The following is an 18,943-nucleotide window of genomic DNA, read 5'->3' on the forward strand; positions in this document are numbered from 1 at the left end:
ATTAGTTGTTGAAGCCCTACTTTCATTGTTTTTCATTGTGTGAAATGTAATCAGTTCTCCAGCATTTTGGAGTTTTAGGGCAGCATGTACTACCATGTATTATGTTGCAGTCCCTTATGAAGTCAACAGCTCATCAAAGCACTTTTAATTCGCCCTGAATCAGGCTCTGTGTGGAGGTGTGTGTGTAATTTTAACAAATAAAACATAACAAAATAACTGTGGCTGGTTATGACATACACAGCAGTTTGATGCATTAATACAGAGTTAAACTAATGTGCCCTAACAGGTGTTTTATTTTTATTATTATTTTTTTTTAATCAATTTCTTCAAACGCTTCACATCCAATCAGAAATCTCAAAACAATTTATCAATGTGCAGTATCAAAAGATGAGTCAAGGTGAGTCAATAATGGAAAAGCAAAAAATGTAAAGCCCCCTTCTAGAGCATCTGAGGACAACACACATATAACCCAATCAGAATCACTTACGGACTGTTTCCTGAGGAATCATGATGACAAAACTCAGAAACGAGTTGATTCATGCATGACCTTTAACACTTTAACAGCTCCTAGAGCTAAATAGAGCCCTGACCTGATCAAAATCACATTCTTTGTCTCCCAGAGTCCATTCAGTGCAGAGAAGCTTTTCAAAATGAGTAGGTCCAACAATCCTGTCTGAAACAGAGTTAACTGAATAATTAGCTCAGCAATTATGCTCACCAATACTGATCACCATTAATGTTGCGTTCAGGTTTTAAAGAAACAATAAGACAAAGGCTTTGTTTTCTAGCTGCTCCGTCTGCCATGACTGAAGGTATAAATGATGGGGTCAGTGTTGTTGGATGTGTCACAGCACAGAACTCTGGGACATTTATTTCTCCCCATTTCCTCTGTAATTTGCCATCACACAGCAGTGCAGGAAATTGAATTTTAAATCATTGCCAGAATTGCATGTATTCCATGTGTCCAAGCGCAGATGAATGAGAATTTAGACATTTCAGAAAGACGTGACATTTAAGGACATAAAATATAGACATCCATTTTTTTTTTTTTTTGTAAAAAACAAATAAACAAACAAAAAAAAAAAACAACAGCAGCCTGAATTGACTCTGCGACCATTAAAAAAGTTTATTCTATATAGTATGAATGTGTGGGTAGTATGTATTACAGCTGCACGATTATGACAAAAATCATAATTGTCGATTATTCCCTTGAAATTGTAATTGCGATTATTAATTACAATTATCACAATTTACATTGAATGATGTATTGAATAGCTTTATACCATTGTTTAAAGCAATATGTTTTTCTATAGCATTAAACCTCAAATGTCAACTATATATTGGTTTGGTTTCTTCTTTAAATAATAATAAAAAAGTTAATATTTGCATGTTATAATAATAGGGGCTTTTGCCACCAGTGTGGTTCCCTAGAACTAATGTTCCCCTAGGGCCTGAAGTGACGTAAACTGCGCTTGTTGTTGTTACTTTTATTTTGCCGGTGCGGCGGACTTTTATTTTGATGGCGCTGAGAACAGTTCAGAAAGATCCTGAGCACACAGTGCTCGCATTCTCTGTCTTCATTAGTTTACGATCTGTTTAACAGTCCTGTCTAATACATTATTAGATAGAACTGTTAAACAAAGAAAGTAGATAGTATATGAAACAGTATTAGCTTTTGCCGTGCCCGTGTGGTTGATGCCCAATGTCGCTAGCTTAGCAGAAATACATAATCATGTTTCGCTTGGTCTGCTCAAAGTCGCCCTGGATTTTCTCCTTAGCGTACGGTTCAGAGGTGCTAAGGCACCTCTTGTAATCGTTAGTTTTCTTATTATTTATTCTTCCGCTCTTGAAGTCTATGGCAGCCCATAGAACCGTATGCTAAAAAGTCATGAAATTTGGCACACTGGTAGAGGACAGTCTCAACTGTGTCCATAGCAAATTTGGAGTCTAACTCAATCCCTCTAGCGCCACCACCTGTTCAAAGTTTCACTCATGTTTATGCTAATACCTTTTGAACCATAAGGGTACAAAGGAAACAAAATTCTTTTTTCCACTGATTCCTTGGCTCAAGACGATTTGATTGCACTATGTGACATCATTTTCCGTCATGAAAATTTTCCGTCCATTTTGATTTTTCCAAAAAAGCTACTTTTTCGAACTCCTCCTAGGCCGTTACTCCGATGTTCACGAAAACTGAATCAGATCATCTTCAGACTATGCTTGCAAAAAGTTATCAAAAGCTTTTTGATAGATCCATCCGTTCTCGAAAACAACACAAATGAATTTGACGAAAAGCTCGCCAAATCAGACTTGAGGTTATATCTCCAAAACGATTTATCATATTCTGACCAAACTTGGTACATGTTATCACAAGCATGACCTGAGGCAACATGCAGCGTTTCGCCAAGTGCCACCTACTGGTCCGGAGATACGACAAATGGCTATTTTTGCTTATAACTTCTGATAGGTTTGTCCAAAAATCATAAATTTGGACTCGTTAGATTCGGGGTATCATGCCGAGTCTCATGATATCCAATTTGACTATATCGGCCACTTTGGCTGTCGGCCATTTTGAATTTGGAGTTAAAATGCTGTATTTTATGAACGCATTAGCGTATCGTTACGAAACTCGGTATGGGTCATCAGCACAATGCCCTGAAGGAGCCTGAGAAGTCTCAGACCAGTGCCACCTAGTGGTAAAATCAAATATTCAAATGCTTGTGTGGTCGACTTATTTTCACAAGAGTCATCTCCTTACACTCCTGAATCCCTACTGAGTCCAACGATACCAAACATGTTAGGTTTCAACTTATGGTTTGTCCACCATATTGAATTTTGCGAAAAACGTACTTTTTCGAACTCGTCCTAGACGCTTTATTTGATTTTCATGAAAATCAAATCAAATCATCTTCAGTCCATGCTGACAAAAAGTTATCAAAAGCTTTCTGATAAACTCAACCATTCTCAAATAACACAAATTAATTTAACGTAGAGCACCCAATTTGGACTCAAGGCTGTATCTCTGCAATGCTTTATCATACTCAGACCAAACTTGGTATACGTCTTCCCAAGCATGACCAGAGACTACATGCTGAGTTTCGGTGCAGCGCCACCTACTGGTCTGGAGATACAAAAAATGGCTCTTTTTGCTTACAGCTTCCGATAGATTTGTCCAAAAAGTCTTTTTAGATTCGGGGCATCATACTGAGTGGAATGATACCCAATTTTCCCATATCGACCATTTTGGCAGTCGGCCATTTTGAATTTAGTTTGAAAATACTGTATTATGAACGCATTAGCGTATCGTTACAAAACTTGGTTTGGGTCATCAGCACAATGTCCTGAAGGAGCCTGAGAAGTTTTGGACCAGCGCCACCTAGTGGAGATTTTTTTTTTCTCTTCATATGCTTATAACTTTTGATCTGGTTGACTTATTTTCACGGGAGTCATATCCTTAGCGAGTGTCATTGTCACCTCACTCTGACCATACCACATTAATTTGGTCACAGTGCCACCTATTGGTCGAAAGTGATAAACCAGTAAATCTTTATTATTGACTGTATATATCATTTTTCAGCTCTTTTGCCTAAAATGATCTTAATAGGTCTTTCATTGCTCAATGTTGCAGTTGGTCTGATGCTCCCAGCCATGTTGGCTGGCTTGTTGTGCCGCTTTTGTGCTTGGCCCCGTAATTGCTGCTTGCAGCTATATTTTTCCTTGTAATCGCGCCTTTGAACGATTACAAAATCGTGGCATCCGTAATCGTAATCGCGATTAGAAAGTCGATTAATTGTGCAGCCCTAGTATGTATGAAATTTGAATGTACAGTACTACCATCCACCATGTTGTCACTGTCATGTGACCTGCAGCATCAGTTGTGTCGCTTCACTTCCATTAACAAATCCTCTCCCGTGGCCTCATGGGATAGCAAATTATCCATTGAATGTGCACTTCAGAATCTCGGTGGAAATTGTAGGTCTACTCTTATGGCGCACTGGTTTCATACTATATACTGTAATAGGTAAGTATTTGATTCGGAAGTCATATAGCTTTAGCCAAGCAGTCATGTCACTCCATGAGGACTTTCAAGATTTTGTGTTTTATTCGAGACAACCTCTAATTATAAAGATGTGTGATTTACTATGGTTTACTAATGTTTTGCCAAGTAACAAAGCAGAACGTGGTGCAAAACCCTCATCTGTATACTGTTTACATGCATGTCGGTGGCGACTTAAGGTTTTACATCAAATTGTGATTAGTTAATGAGATCGGCCAAATATAGTGACTACCAATCGATTCATAGAATGTGATTATCGGCCGATACCGATCTGTGGCCAATCAATTGGAGCATCCCTATCAAAAGGGTTGTCAGAGTCTTAAGTATCTGTTCAGCTCAACCTCAAATGAAAAATCGACCTGGAGATGCATGGAATCAAAATCAGTGTTGTGACAGCCTTGAGCAACAAGCAAATGAATCAAAATAATAAACATTTAAAATCTCTCTCTCTCTTAGGAAATACTCATGACTTGTACACATGGCGTTAAATCACATTTCTGTACAATCAAACACACTGATTAAGAAAGTCAAATAATGGTTTTGTTGGATTGTGACAAGTCTATTGGTCATCTGTGAGTTGATCTGTATGATAATTTATAATTTGCTGTTAGCCCTCTGAGCACCAGAAATTCATGAAACATAGCATGTTATATCAGAATGTCCATATCTCTAGATCAGTGAATCCTGTTCCTGGAGATCCACCTACCTGCAGAGGTCAGATCCAACCCAGATCCAACACATCTGTCAGTAATTAAGTGATCCTGAAGATCTTAATTATTTGGTTCAGATGTGTTTGGAAAAAAGTAGTTTAAAAAATGACAAATAAATCATATAGATACAAAAAAAAATCCTTGGAAGGGCTTAAAGTAAGGACTCAATAGAAACAAGAATTGGTTGCGGAGTTATTAGTGGAAATGTAAAAATGCCTATAACAATGCCATCTTTTGTCTAATTTCCATAAAATCTGGTAGACATACAAATTTTCCCACGATGTACAAATTCGTGCCAGCTGACCGCCCTATTTTATTCATTTATTTATATATATATATATATTTTTTTAATGTAGTTGAGTCATATTTGAATATATGTTAGGATGGCCAACAAATATTTATACCGATTTTTTTTTTTTTTTTTTTTTTTTTTTTTTAACTTCATTGATAATATGGTTATGTCAAATTTGTGCAAAATTCATAAATATCAGACCAACGGCCTAGGAGTTCGATAAATTAGGCTTTTAAAAATATTAAAAATGGTGGAAAATTTTATAGATTGATATATGAAATGAAATTGGAGATATGCATTTTGTAAGGCATGACTGTACAATTCGGGGACCATCCTCCCAAATTTGGAGTCTCTCGCAATTTATAGTCTCTGACGCCATAACATGTTAAGGCCAGGAGGAGGAGGAGAAGGAGGAAGAGGAAGAGGAAGATGAAGAAGCAGAAGAAGAAGAAGAAGAAGAAGAAGAAGAAGATCCATACACATGGATAAAAGCATTAGTCACACCATTCCACGAGGTCAAGAGAATGCTGATATATTACCATCATAATGGTGTGAATGTTCACTATACTCCTAGAGTAACCGTGACACACGGATTGTGGTATTTCTGCTACATAATGTGTTTAAGATGACACTGGTGTGAGTAAATGATCTGCGAGTAAATTATTCCTTTAATCACATCTGGTCCAGATACTTGATTAAAGTCTGGCTGGACATTTCTGCTCTCCATCCAGACTTGCATAAGTTACACAGAGGTTTGACTGCGCCTGTTTCTGGACTCTTCATATCACAAGTTCAGCGTCTGCCAAAATGGATTCACAAAAGCTCTTTTGGACTCTTTTTTTTTTTTTTTTTTTCTACTTCCAAACAGAGGTGAGAAGTGAAAAACCTAATAGGATTTCTCCCCGGCTTTGACAGAAAGAGAGAGAATGATAATAACTGAGCCACTTGATTCAGCTGCAGCATGCACAGCATTGTGGGAGCCAGCTCAACTCTCCACCCCCAAAAGCCAGAGGGAGAGATCGGGAGGTAAATTAGCTGTACCCTTGACTATTCACTACCTTGAGCCAGTTCTTTAGTGAGCACTCAGGAGCGAATAGGATGAAGGCACAAAGCAGCAGCTGCAGAATGCTGGGCTGGACAATGGGGCCTATTAGTGGGCTTTAAATGGAGGAGACGAGCCCCCTCCACAAATCCTCCTTCAGGCTAGAGAAAAAGACGAGGGTGGGTGCAGACCACGTCAACGCTTCTGTGAGATCCAGAAACAATTGCTACGGCTTTAATTTCCACTACTAAAATACTGTTTTTCCATGTTAACATGATCACATTCACTAAAGCCTGGAGAATCAGTTATCAAAAAGAGACAAACACCAGCCAAAATAAATATAAATAAACCTTAGATTTATGAAGTAAATGTGAATGATGTCTGCCTGTGCAAACATGGCAGGGTGTTATCTGGGTTTTCTTTCTCAATGATCTATTCTGTTCTGGTCTTGGGTTCCTCTTTTAATATGCACCTGTGGGATTTTTTTCAGTAGGTGAAAATGGTGTGGCTTATCACTTAGTAAAGTAGCAGCACACTCTCCTAAACAACACACATGATCTGAGGAATCATTCATGTCTGGAGCACAAGGATGACACACACTTGATCAGTAAGAGCACTAGTAATGATGATTCCTGCCTTTGAAAGCTCAATTAACAATAACTATAAAATGCATCATCTAAAGTAACACATGCTTCATAAGACAAAACGATAGCTATATTTTAATAGACTTATTTCTATTATTTATAAAACGGCTTATACAACACATACTGTAGTTTCAAAGCATTTTTTTAGTATTAAGCAGAAAAGTAATGATCAATAACACAAACAAAATTCAATTCTTCTGTAAAGCAGCTCTAAAAAAAGACAAGTGTCATTGTTCAGAGTTGATTTAGTTCAGGTTTAAAAAAAAAAAAACATGATGGAAATGCCAAGATGTGCATAAATTGAATTGACTTTGCCTCAACAGAGGATGTGATTGGATAACTGGATTAACTCAGTATCTCAAATGTTGGTTTGGTCATTCTGAAATACCTGAGCCAAACTGTGTCATCAAAATCACACCGTGTCATTATTTGTTTAGCAAAAATAAAGCCAAAATGGAAAAGCCATGGGTGACAAACTTAGGACACCCTTACTGTTAGCATAGGAATTTAAGAGGGTAAGTAACATTCAGGCACTGCTAATCAAATGTCTTTGGCTGCGTTTACACTTGGCATTAACATGCGATCACGTGATCCGATCAAGCAGATCGGATCATTCGCCAATCAGGACACGGCGTGTTTACATTTGTTCACATTAAGTGGCTTCTGTATCTGGATAACCGATCGGATTTATGTTTCCGGCACAATATTTAAATTAGGCGTGTTCGAAAGGCAGAAGCTTCAAATGGTTTTGTAGCGTAAAACAACTTTCACTTTAGCCTCTATCGATGGCAGAGCACAGCACAGAATTTTTGTGATATATTTAACAAAAGTACAATCAATCACAAATAGAGTAATTAATCTACCAATTTAAGTTTCCCAACATTAATCTTGTATGATGAAAAGATTATTCCGACGCATTTCATGATAGAAAATGGTTTGTGTAGTATGTAGAAAATGGCAGAATCTGAACACCTTTGTATTTAAGAAATAAAAGAACACACATCACATTAAAGAGCATTAATTAGAAATAAGCAAAGGTAGGCTATACGACACCAGATTAAGAGTAAAGACCATACAAATTTAAACAATGTCTCATTGCTTTTGCTCATTTACTTTACTTTCCAGTGCAATCTCCAGTCTTAGATTGATCCAATGATCTTAGAGAAGCAATTGTTGCTGCCATCAATCTGGGAACAGCTGTAAGGCCATTTCAAAACAATTTGAAGTCCATCATTTACTATGAAAAAAATTATTCACAAGTAGAAAATATTCAAAACAGACACCATACTTCCCATGAGTGGACGTCCCAGCAAATTCAGTCCAAGATCAGACCATGTGATGCTCAGAGAAATTGCAGACAGCCCAAGAGCTACACTTCAGACTCTACAGGCCTCAGTTAACATGTTAAATGATGAAGTTCAAGACAGTACAATTAGAAAAAAGACGGGTAAAGTATGGCATGTTTGGAAGGGTTTCCAGGAGAAAGCCTCTTCTCTCTCTATAAAAAAAAAACAAAAAACATGGCAGCACGGCTTAGGTTTGCAAAGTTGCTTCTGAACAAACCACAAGACTTCTGGAACAAAGTCCTTTGGACAGATGAGACCAAACTGGAGATGTTTGGAATTAATGCACAGCACCAAGTTTGGTGAAAACCAAAAGAGCATATCAGCACAAACACCTCATACCAAAAGACAAGCATGCGAGAATAGTGCTGATGATTTTAGTCTCGTTTTATAGCTATAGGCCCTGGGCATCTCACAGTCATTGAGTCGACCATGAACTCCTCTGTGTAACAAAGTATTCTAGAGTCAAATGTGAGACAATCCGTCCGGCAGCTAAAGCTTGGACAAAACTGGGTCATGCAACTGGACTGATGACAAGTGTATAGGATTTTTTTTTCTTCCCTTCCCTCAGTGGATGCACAAGAGGCTTTTATGTAGTATTAAATGCATGTGATCAGTTTTTGGTTTTGCATACCTTGTGACCAAAATTAAGAAATTACTGTCACTAATTACTGTCACTAACTGTCACAAATTACTGCCTGTGATGGAGAGACCCTGAAGTTGTCTTCCATCACTTTTTTTTTTTTTTTTTCAACTGTGTTGTTACTGTTCCTGTGCATTTTATAGTATTTATGTGGGGTTTGCCTGTTTTAGCTGAGTGGGTGTGGCCTTAAAGAAAGTGCAAACTGTAGTGGAGTGCTCATTTTAGCTGTGTATGGTGCAAATGTATGTGTCTGTCCTAATTATTGTATTTATTGACTTGTTTTAACTCTTGTTCTTTATCATCTTGTGTATTTATTTATTTATTTATTTATTAATCATGGTGAAGCAAAAGTTAATTTAAAAAAAAAATGGTATGCTCCAATTAGTAAGCAGGTGGGTATTTAAGATAGCCGTCACTAGAGAAAGGGAGGTCTTGATTGGTTTAAGTGAATTTAAACAATGTTACTGAAGCGCTACTTGACCGCACAAACTCTGGTCTCAATAGTTGAAGAGGGGAGTTGGTACTGTTTTAGTATTATTACTGTTTTAGTTTTAGACTTTTTGTTTTGATAACCTGTTTTATTTCTGCTCTTAACCATATTTATTTGCACATTTTGCACCACTGCTTGCAATAAACACATTTTTGGACAACAACATCCCATGTTTACATCTTGGTGTGATTCTACTTGTGACTGCTCGGGTCCCTATCTGCCCAAGAACAAATTACACAGCTCTTCCAGGGACATGTTTGTCAAACTCAAAAACACCAGAGGCACTGATGCACAAATACAACATCTATTATTCAGGCTATTATTCAGGCTTCTGGCAGGAACGCCCAGGCTACGTCTGACCTTCTGAGGGTCTCTCATCCCCTATGGCTTCGGCTTGTCTCTCGCGCTTCTTCCCACAGATGGAGAAAGGAAGAGTTTCAGGGCAAATGTCAACAGCACCAGCAGAGAGACACTAAAACCGAAAAGGGAAAAAAGAGAAAGAGCAAGAAGAGTTCTGAGGGACAGAAGCGAATAGGATGAATGAAGCGATCTGCGTGATTATCCAGAGTGTGCTCTGGGAGAAATGCTCTGTGCTTAAGGACAAGTCGTTCTCTTTCAAGAGCATTGACCATCATTCCAATTACCAGCATCATTTCTCCCAGACAATTAATGTTAATTCTCATTAGACTTGTGAGCTGAGAAAACCTCAACCCTATTCCAGCAAGAGCTTTCTAGAGCTCCTCATACACAGTCAGGCACAATGAATCCAGTCTGCTGAAGGTGGAAAAAGTCTTCAAGCTTTGCTCATTTTCTATATGTGACTGATATATGGGCTGACAGGCTCTAATACACCCAACCTAACAGCTTTGTGACCAGCACTAATGTTTTTTTTTCAGCTTTAACCAGTTTCACAAATGTTTGGGAAACACTTAAGGCTAATTGTTTGGATTGTTTGAAGTCCATGTGACTAATGATAAGTGGGCCTTTGATTAGAGCCCACTGATTAGTCTCTGTTTCAGGCAAATTTAATTACCTGTCACATTATTTCTCAGCTTTTATCTCTACACGTCAATATATTAATGCCCAGGGCTTAGAGATGATAGTTTTTGCTCGGCTGGGAAAACCTTTCTCCATCACACTCCACATTAATTATACAACACGCATCACACGCGCATGGAAACAAAACATGTCAACCTTGAAGGCTAAGCTGTGTTCTTTTGCTAAACATGATGTTTTGAGTTCACCCAAACTCAAATTTGCAACTATAATATGCAATATTGGTTAATGGTCACATGACATACAGGTGAACAAATATTTCAGCTTTTTAATAAGTGTTTTATTTTGTTTTGATCTAATGCAATCAAATGATTCATCAGATTGATTAATAAGATCGTGCCCTGAGCAGGTCAGGAAGGAAGGGTTTAAATTGATAGGGTGAACGATGAACTTATGCAAGAATTTCTCTATCCAGCTTTCCTGTAGATGATCATTTGCGGTCCTGCCACCCAACACAAGCCACTGATGGAGGCCAGATGACCCGTGGGCTGGGCGAGAGGAACTTCCTCCATAAGTAGGTCTGCTCGTGTCTGAGGGCAAGCATTTGCCAGTGTGCGGGGACCCTTTGATGAAGAGATGAGACTGCGTATGCAAATGAGCTCTGATTAAACTCATTGATGTGTTAATGTTTAATATCAGCTGTCAAAGTGCTCCGCTGCCTTACCCAGAAGCCTCCACACCAAGCCGTCCATCTGCTAATGAGAGATAACAAAGGCTTGTTTTTTTTTTTGTTTTTTTTGTTTTTTTTAAAAGCGCTGACCTTATTTCTGCAATTTCATTCTCTGCTGCCTTTCCTCCATCAGCAGGATCGACACTTAACTTAAGGTTTCCCCACTGAGGGTTTGTTCCTGCACTTTACTTAGTCAGTCCCCAACTATATACGCTTTTTGATATTTACATACATTATGCACTTTGACCTCATGTGTTTAATTTTACTTGTTCTCTTTTTAGGTCTGTTCAGGGAGAAAGAGGGCATGCAAACTTCAACACTGGTGTTTCTCGTCTCTTTCGTCTTTCATGTGAGTGCTCAATATCGTTGTCATCATAGTTTTACTCTCATCACAGCGGACGCACCTAAGGTTTTATTACAAACTCTAAACCCTGTCCATCTTGTCACTTTTCGGCTGTTCTGCCAGCCATCAAAGCACCGGGGGAGCACTTCAAAATGTGAAAAATATGTTGCTGCGTTAAATTATTGATCAGGGAACACAAATGTGACCTCTCTCCACACACACACACTTGAGATGTTTTCTGCTCAGTGTACTCGCAAATAGGTTTAAATGAAAGGTGTTGGAGCATGAAGATGGTAGAAAGTTCTGTGAAACCTTGCTGATGGGAGATTGGCTGGAGTCGGTCTCCTCATGGCTGCGATGCTCCTGCAACAACCACTAAAAGCTCATCTGCAGGACCCCCACTGCTTCAATCAACCAGTCGCGCTCTACCCGTCAATACCAACTATCCACGGCTGTCTCGTTCCCTCCTTCCATGTCTCTCCAGCTCCTGTAAGCCATAAATACTGCATGATGGGAAAGGACTGTTTAAACAGAATGAATGGCCAGTGAAATTAAAGTTGGCAGAAGGATTAATAGCGGATTGGGGTCCTTGACTCAAGTCGTAAGTGCGGTGGAATTTCTGACAGATACTGCGTCAAGATCCTGTCACTCAACAGGATATCAATGACCATTTCACTCCACAGAGTAGACCTGTAGATCTCACCAACAGAAGAGCACAAACACAGGAGCTGCTGCTAAGTCAGGAACAATGCGATTGAGTGAGGATCTCTCCAGGTAAGACAACACCATCTACATCTGCTCAAATATGACATGAGCATCCCTATGAGCCACTGTGAAGTGAGCGGTTTGGTCCATGGCATAAATTAACATCTTACTGATTTGAACAGGATCCATGACACACATCTGCCCAGATCAACAGACATGACACCAAACATGTGCATGTACCTGTGTAATTGCACATCAGACTGGAGTTGTGATAGTCTTTTCTTCTCTATTGTGTGTACAGTATATCCAAGTGAAAAGGCATCTGAAACAAGAAAAAATGTAGGGCAGGATTTGATTTTGTCCATGGGGAATTGATTGGACGTTTGTGATTTGCTATTGGTTGATCTCATGTGAGTGATAAGTTGTCCCACCCTTGTGCCAGTAAATACATCACCAGAGAACAGATGTCACTGCATAAGGGAGGGGAAGTTATTTTGATTAAGGGCACATTAATGTACAAAATAAATAAATAAATAAAATATGTGCACGGATAAATGATTTATAATAAATACTGCAATATTCAACAACAAAATAAAAAAAAAAATAAAAAAAATAAGAGTAGTCAATTTTGATCTCATGGTGACTATAACCTTTACCTTCACCTGGACCAGAGCAAAAACCTTCAGCGTCAAGTCAAGTCATCTTCATTTATATAGCGCTTTTTACAATACAGATTGTTTCAAAGCAGCTTCACAGTGATAATAAGAAAACTAATAGACAGAGATTGTTTTGGCTTTACAGCAGCTCTAGGAAAAAGTTATTATCAAGCTGAAGTTTTTGATTCAATCACTTCCGTTGTAAAAATCATTAAATATTAACTTAGGGGCTGCTTAAATGACACCTATTTAACTGAAAACAGAAAATGTTCTTGTCGTTCATTTACGTGTTTAGTCTAGGTATGCGCATTTGAATGTGTATGTGCGCAGATGATTAGTCTTTCTTTACAAAGTGACCAAATTACCAAATTACTTGTCTAGTCTGGCCCACATAATACAGAATTGTATCACTTTTGTATCATAATACAGAATTGTATCACAATTGAGCTGCCCTCAGCCTTAAAGTTCTGCTGACTGGGCTTTTAGGACAATAAGCAGAGCAGATAAACAGAACGCCACAACACTATAACACATTCCATAAGCATGACAGCCTGTCACAGTCAGACACCGAGGTTTGCCTCAAATGTTTCAGGCCACATTAACGGGGCGCAGGCACGCAGGGGTCCAGCACCCGAGCACGGCCTCGTCTCCCAATCAAAGGTGGCCGGTCTCAGCAAGCTGACATGTGTGGTGAGAGGCAACCCAATCAAGCGAACATCTTTCCCCAGACTTGAAGTGACATTTACTGCAGCTGGAGAGAAGATGAAATGTCACCGAGTTCTCTACCCTTCTCCTCCACCCTGTTCTCAGCTCTTCCTGAAGATGACAGAGGATATGCCCTAAACTGCTCTCAGAACCACTCCAGGACTGCTTCCATTGGATGTAAGACCCCTCGTCATCAGCCGGCACCTCTCAGATCCCTCACACAAAAGATTCGCAGTGCTAAATAAACATGTAAAGCCTGTTTGACAAGCATGTTTCATTATAGGAGCATAGTAACCTCAGTCATCACCTCCTTCAGGAACCAGTGGATTTAGAGCTGCGTCTCGTCCCTCTCAGCACAAAGTAAAGAGGGTTTGTACGATATGAAATTACTTTTGCACTGTTTAATAAATTAATCTCAACAACTGTAATACACATAAAACCAAACTTGCACATAAATTAAACTCAGTCTTCACTTGATTACATTTAAATGTTTGACTCAAATCTTAGTCAACCTAATGAGGGGCATCTAATGTCACTTCAGGTAAATGCATTCCTGATCTCTGCAAGGTGACCACGAGACTTCTGCTTTACATGTTGCTTTTCTATTTATCTACTTGTGCGTTTGGATGTTAATCCGGTCATTGCAGTGGTCATAGATGATGTGGGGGAGCAGCGAATCACCTGTTAGGTCATTTATCAGAAGAGTCAATATACAGCAAACATCCCTGTCAGATAAATCGAAAGAAAGCTACTTATGTTTAGTCCCAGTGATCAATGAAGGTTATCAATCTATGCGGTTTACATTCAAACAGGTGTCCTCTTTTCTTGAGGTCAGTGAATATGTGAAATATAATGCATACAGTATGATCATCCAAGCAGGGACATTTGCAAGTTTACAAACCTTCTTGGGAGAAAGGCACAGACATGACATTGACAGTGATATTTCTCTCTTAAGACCTGAGAGCATTGATTCATTTCCACTTCCATACCTTCAAAACCAAACACTGATACACTGGCATTTCCATCAGAGAGTGACCTGATCTTTTGTGTGACTGCATTTACCAACTGTCAGGTGAAGTCAAGACACGCTCCTCACCGGAGTGAACATGTGCTTTGGTCTAAGCCAAGGCCAGGCCCAGCTTAACTCTCTCTGCAAAATTTTAGGACATTTTTCATTTTCATTGAGTTCATTGAGGCATCTTTTCATCACTGGTCGTGTTCTTGACGTCTGCAGCAGCACACTGTGAAAGGCTCCAGGCTGTTTGTAGGGCTTTTCCAATGCAAAGCTGTACAGCCAATAAAGCCCAATGAATGGATGCTTTGGTTTACCTCTGACAGATTCACCTTCCTCCACCACAAACGTCTCTCTTTTTAATTTCTGTTACTGTCTGTCACTGTCTGGTAAACACCCAGAGGAAAGAAAAAAACACAACACTGGCTATGGGTCTAAGGAATGAGGACTCAGACACGCATGGACTCATCATATCATGTGATGAGTGCAGTCTTCAGACCTGCATGACTTTCTTTTTAAATAGCCAAAGGCATCATTTCATCTGAAATCTGATTGGAGGGGAATTAAATAACATTAAGATATCATTCACTATCCTTACTATTTTTAGGAGCTTAAATTTTAAAGAAATTTAAAATGTGTACATTTGCTGAAAATGAATGTTATGTACGTCATGTTATGAACGTCATGTAGCAGTACACACTTTCTTCGTCATCTCATATCAGTGCTATAGTGATATCTTTAGTAAAAGACATTTGAATCAGAAACTTCCTACCTTGTACAAAAGTTTTTTTTTTTTTAGTTTTTTTTTAAGCTTTTGCCCTTTATAATAAAAGTGAATTTTCCCAGAAAACAGTATTAAAGGTTTTCTATCCAACTAAACTGTTCTGTAACTAGAAAAAGCAGTAGAAATCACTTTTTCCTGCAGTACCACAGCAGTAATGAGGGTGATGAATGGTGAGCACAGACTGATTTCTAATTCCTCAAAAGCTCAGGGTTCCTCATGCGCTTCAGTTAAAACTCCAAGTATTTACATTCCAGACGAACACAACAACATGATTATTAGGTACCAATAACAATAAGCTGGTCTGGGTGGTTTATAGGGTGTTGCTATTTGGTTGTTTGGATGTTTTTAAAATAGACATTTCTTCAAAAAGAGCCCACAAATCCTTAAAATTTTTATGTCATGACAAGATCATGAATCCAGAGACATGCAGATACCAGTAAACATCAGCTTTGGATGGAACATGAGGCTTTTAGACATTGTCACCTGTGACCCTCAGCACAGGCAGCGAGAGGAGTTGTTTCCTGGAGGACTTGGGGTAGTTTTCTGGTGAAGTGTTCATGAAAAGCGAAAACACATCAGGTCTTTAGGCAGCTCCAGCAGCCTCATGCGTGTCTGTGAGGAGTTTTTACACAGCCGTGAGGAGACTCATCTCATGTTTCACAGCACAGCCGCAAGCACAGCTGTGTTTCTGGGCCAAATCAAACTCATGCACATGCTGGATTATTGGAGGGGTTAGTGTACTGAAGAGAGCATGTGTAAACGTGACATTGAGCTAAAGGACAGCTTGACAGCCATGGCCAGGTCTGGGGCGGAGGGAGGATTGGGGGGGTGGATTTTCCTTATGTCTCCCCTCCCCTTAAATTAGTTACATGCACAAATTACAACACTCAAAAAATGAATTCATAACCCTTATGTCGGGTTCAGACTACACAATATTTTTGTTGGTTACGATAGTCACTTTGCCAGATTATGCGATTTTGACTCCTAAAATCTTGTCATGTCTGTCTAGTCATCAGAAAAGCCCAAAAAAGAAAGAAAACCTGGCGGTGGACACATCTGGATTGCATGAAGAGGACAGTATGTACTGTCAAACAGAACTGAGGTAAAATATTGTTTTTATTTTACCTTTTTTTCACTCTGTCGCAGTAGTCTCTCAAGAAAACATCATAAAGGCAAGAGTATCGTTGCTATAGCTCTACGAACATTTCCTCCACTGTAAAGTTCCAACTAGAAGGACCAATACCATTGTCTCATTTCAGCAATTGTGTAGTTTGAACCGGGCATTAAAAGATTATTATTTTTTTATTTATTTATTTTTTTTTTTTATTTAGTTCATTCAAAAATCAGTTTAGTTGGGTCAACACAAATTAGTTAGTTTAGGTTAAATTAATTTATTCTAGTATGTTTAACTTAACTTTATTACATTAGTCATTATTAATGTATATAATGAACAAATAAGAAAAGACTGGTGTCAGTACTGATATTAGTATTGATCACTGAGTGTCCACAACCTAACTACTGTTCTGCTACTAACTACAGAAATTCATATATTAATTCCATGTATTTTATGTAGTACTGCCCTGAATTAGCTACTTCACATAACAGATGTTTACACATACACTATATTGCCAAAAGTATTGGGACACCCCTCCAAATCATTGAATTCAGGTGTTCCAATCACTTCCATTGCCACAGGTGTATAAAATCAAGCACCTAGGCATGCAGACTGCTTCTATAAACATTTGTGAAAGAATGGGTCACTCTCAGGAGCTCAGTGAATTCAAGCATGGTACCGTGATAGGTTGCCACCTGTGCAGTAAGTCCATTCGTGAAATTTCCTCACTACTAAATATTCCACGGTCAACTGTTAGTGGTATCATAAAGTGGAAGCAATTAGGAACAACAGCAACTCAGCCACGAAGTGGTAGGCCACAGAGCAGGGTCAGCACATGCTGAGGCGCACAGTGCGCAGAAGTCGCCAACTTTCTGCAGAGTCTACAGAGTCAATAGCTACAGACCTCCAAACTTCGTGTGGCCTTCAGATTAGCTCAAGAACAGTGCGTAGAGAGCTTCATGGAATGGGTTTCCATGGCCGAGCAGCTGCATCCAAGCCTTACATCACCAAGTGCAATGCAAAGCGTCGGATGCAGTGGTGTAAAGCACGCCGCCACTGGACTCTAGAGCAGTGGAGACGTATTCTCTGGAGTGATGAATCACGCTTCTCTGTCTGGCAATCTGATGGACGAGTCTGGGTTTGGCGGTTGCCAGGAGAACGGTACTTGCCTGACTGCATTGTGCCGAGTGTAAAGTTTGGTGGAGAGGGGATTAAGGTGTGGGGTTGTTTTTCAAGGGGTTGGGCTTGGCCCCTTATTTCCAGTGAAAGGAACTCTTAATGCTTCAGCATACATTTTGGACAATTTCATGCTCCCAACTTTGTGGGAACAGTTTGGGGATGGCCCTTCATGTTCCAACATGACTGCTCACCAGTGCACAAAGCAAGGTCCATAAAGACATGGATGAGCGAGTTTGGTGTGGAGGAACTTAACTGGCCTGCACAGAGTCCTGACCTCAACCCGACAGAACACCTTTGGTATGAATTAGAGCGGAGACTGCGAACCAGGCCTTCATAACATTGAACCACTGTAGACACATTGACTATTTTAACGATGCCTTTACTACTTCTCTGGACCTTAAATGTGGTAATTTTGCTGCTTTCTATGGGATTTCATCCAAAATATCTTAATTTGTGCTCCAAAGAGGAGTAATTAATGACAGAAATTTCATTTTCGGGTGAACTAACCCTTCAATTCTTAATACTGTGTGTTCCTAACTGAATGATAAATGATCCAGTTGTTTTTATGTTTTGTGATAGTTGTTCATGAGTCTGTTTGTCCTGAGCAGTTACACTATCCACTACTCTTCAGGAAAATTTTCCTGCTCCTGCACAGTCTTTGGTATTCCAGCATATTGAGATCCATATGATATGATATATGATATTGACATTCATCTTTCACACAGAGGATGATTAAGGGACATACAAAACTATTACAAAAGCTGTAAACATTCACTGATGTTCAAAAAGGGAGCACGATGGGAAACATGTAAATATATCATGTATTCAAAAGGGTAGTACAAAAAATAAATAAATAAATAAATAAATATCTTTCAACAAAATAAGAACAATTTCCACCTGTTGCCCTGTCAACATCTGCATTAGAACTGTGTGTGTACAGTATGTTCCTTTTCAACAATACAAAGAGCTCATGCACCTGCACTAAACACACCATCAACCATCTTAACTCCCTCAAGTCGGCGGTCGCGCCGGCGATACCACCTTGCTTTTTTTTCTTATCAGTGTGAAAGAGACTCAAAAGACTCTCAATTTTGGACATACAATTAAGAGCTATACACCATTCAAATATGTGAAATGTCTTTTATTTGTGTACACTCAGAGTAAAAACAATGTTGTACTTTTTACAAAATAAAGAAAACTAACATGATGCACGAGCCGCTGTCTCTCTCTGAATGAAGTCTATTCTAATAGTCCTCAGAAAATGAACTGTAACTTAGTGAATACTAATGACACAAAAATGAGACATATGTCTAAAGAAACGTTGAAATGTCAGGTTTTAAGTCATGTAAGTCAAATCGAAAACAAATATTCTCTGTTTATGTAATCTGTAGGAAAAGAGAGACATGTCAGACGTTGGCGAGTCAGCTCATTATCCACTAATTCGGCCACGCCCACAAAGCGTGAGTTCTATTCAGATGCAAATTCTGAGGCGATTCAT

The 18,943-nt window shown here is 39.0% G+C and overlaps 1 protein-coding gene across 4 annotated transcripts in view; it reads right to left on the reverse strand.

Annotated features, from left to right (window-relative positions):
* cdkal1 (CDK5 regulatory subunit associated protein 1-like 1) overlaps nucleotides 1-18,943 on the reverse strand; it is a 395,716-nt gene that overhangs the window by 157,622 nt on the left and 219,151 nt on the right. The gene's annotated exons all lie outside the window — the stretch shown is intronic.

Source organism: Ctenopharyngodon idella, chromosome 16 (genome assembly GCF_019924925.1).
Source record: "Ctenopharyngodon idella isolate HZGC_01 chromosome 16, HZGC01, whole genome shotgun sequence".
Classification (NCBI taxonomy): domain Eukaryota; kingdom Metazoa; phylum Chordata; class Actinopteri; order Cypriniformes; family Xenocyprididae; genus Ctenopharyngodon; species Ctenopharyngodon idella.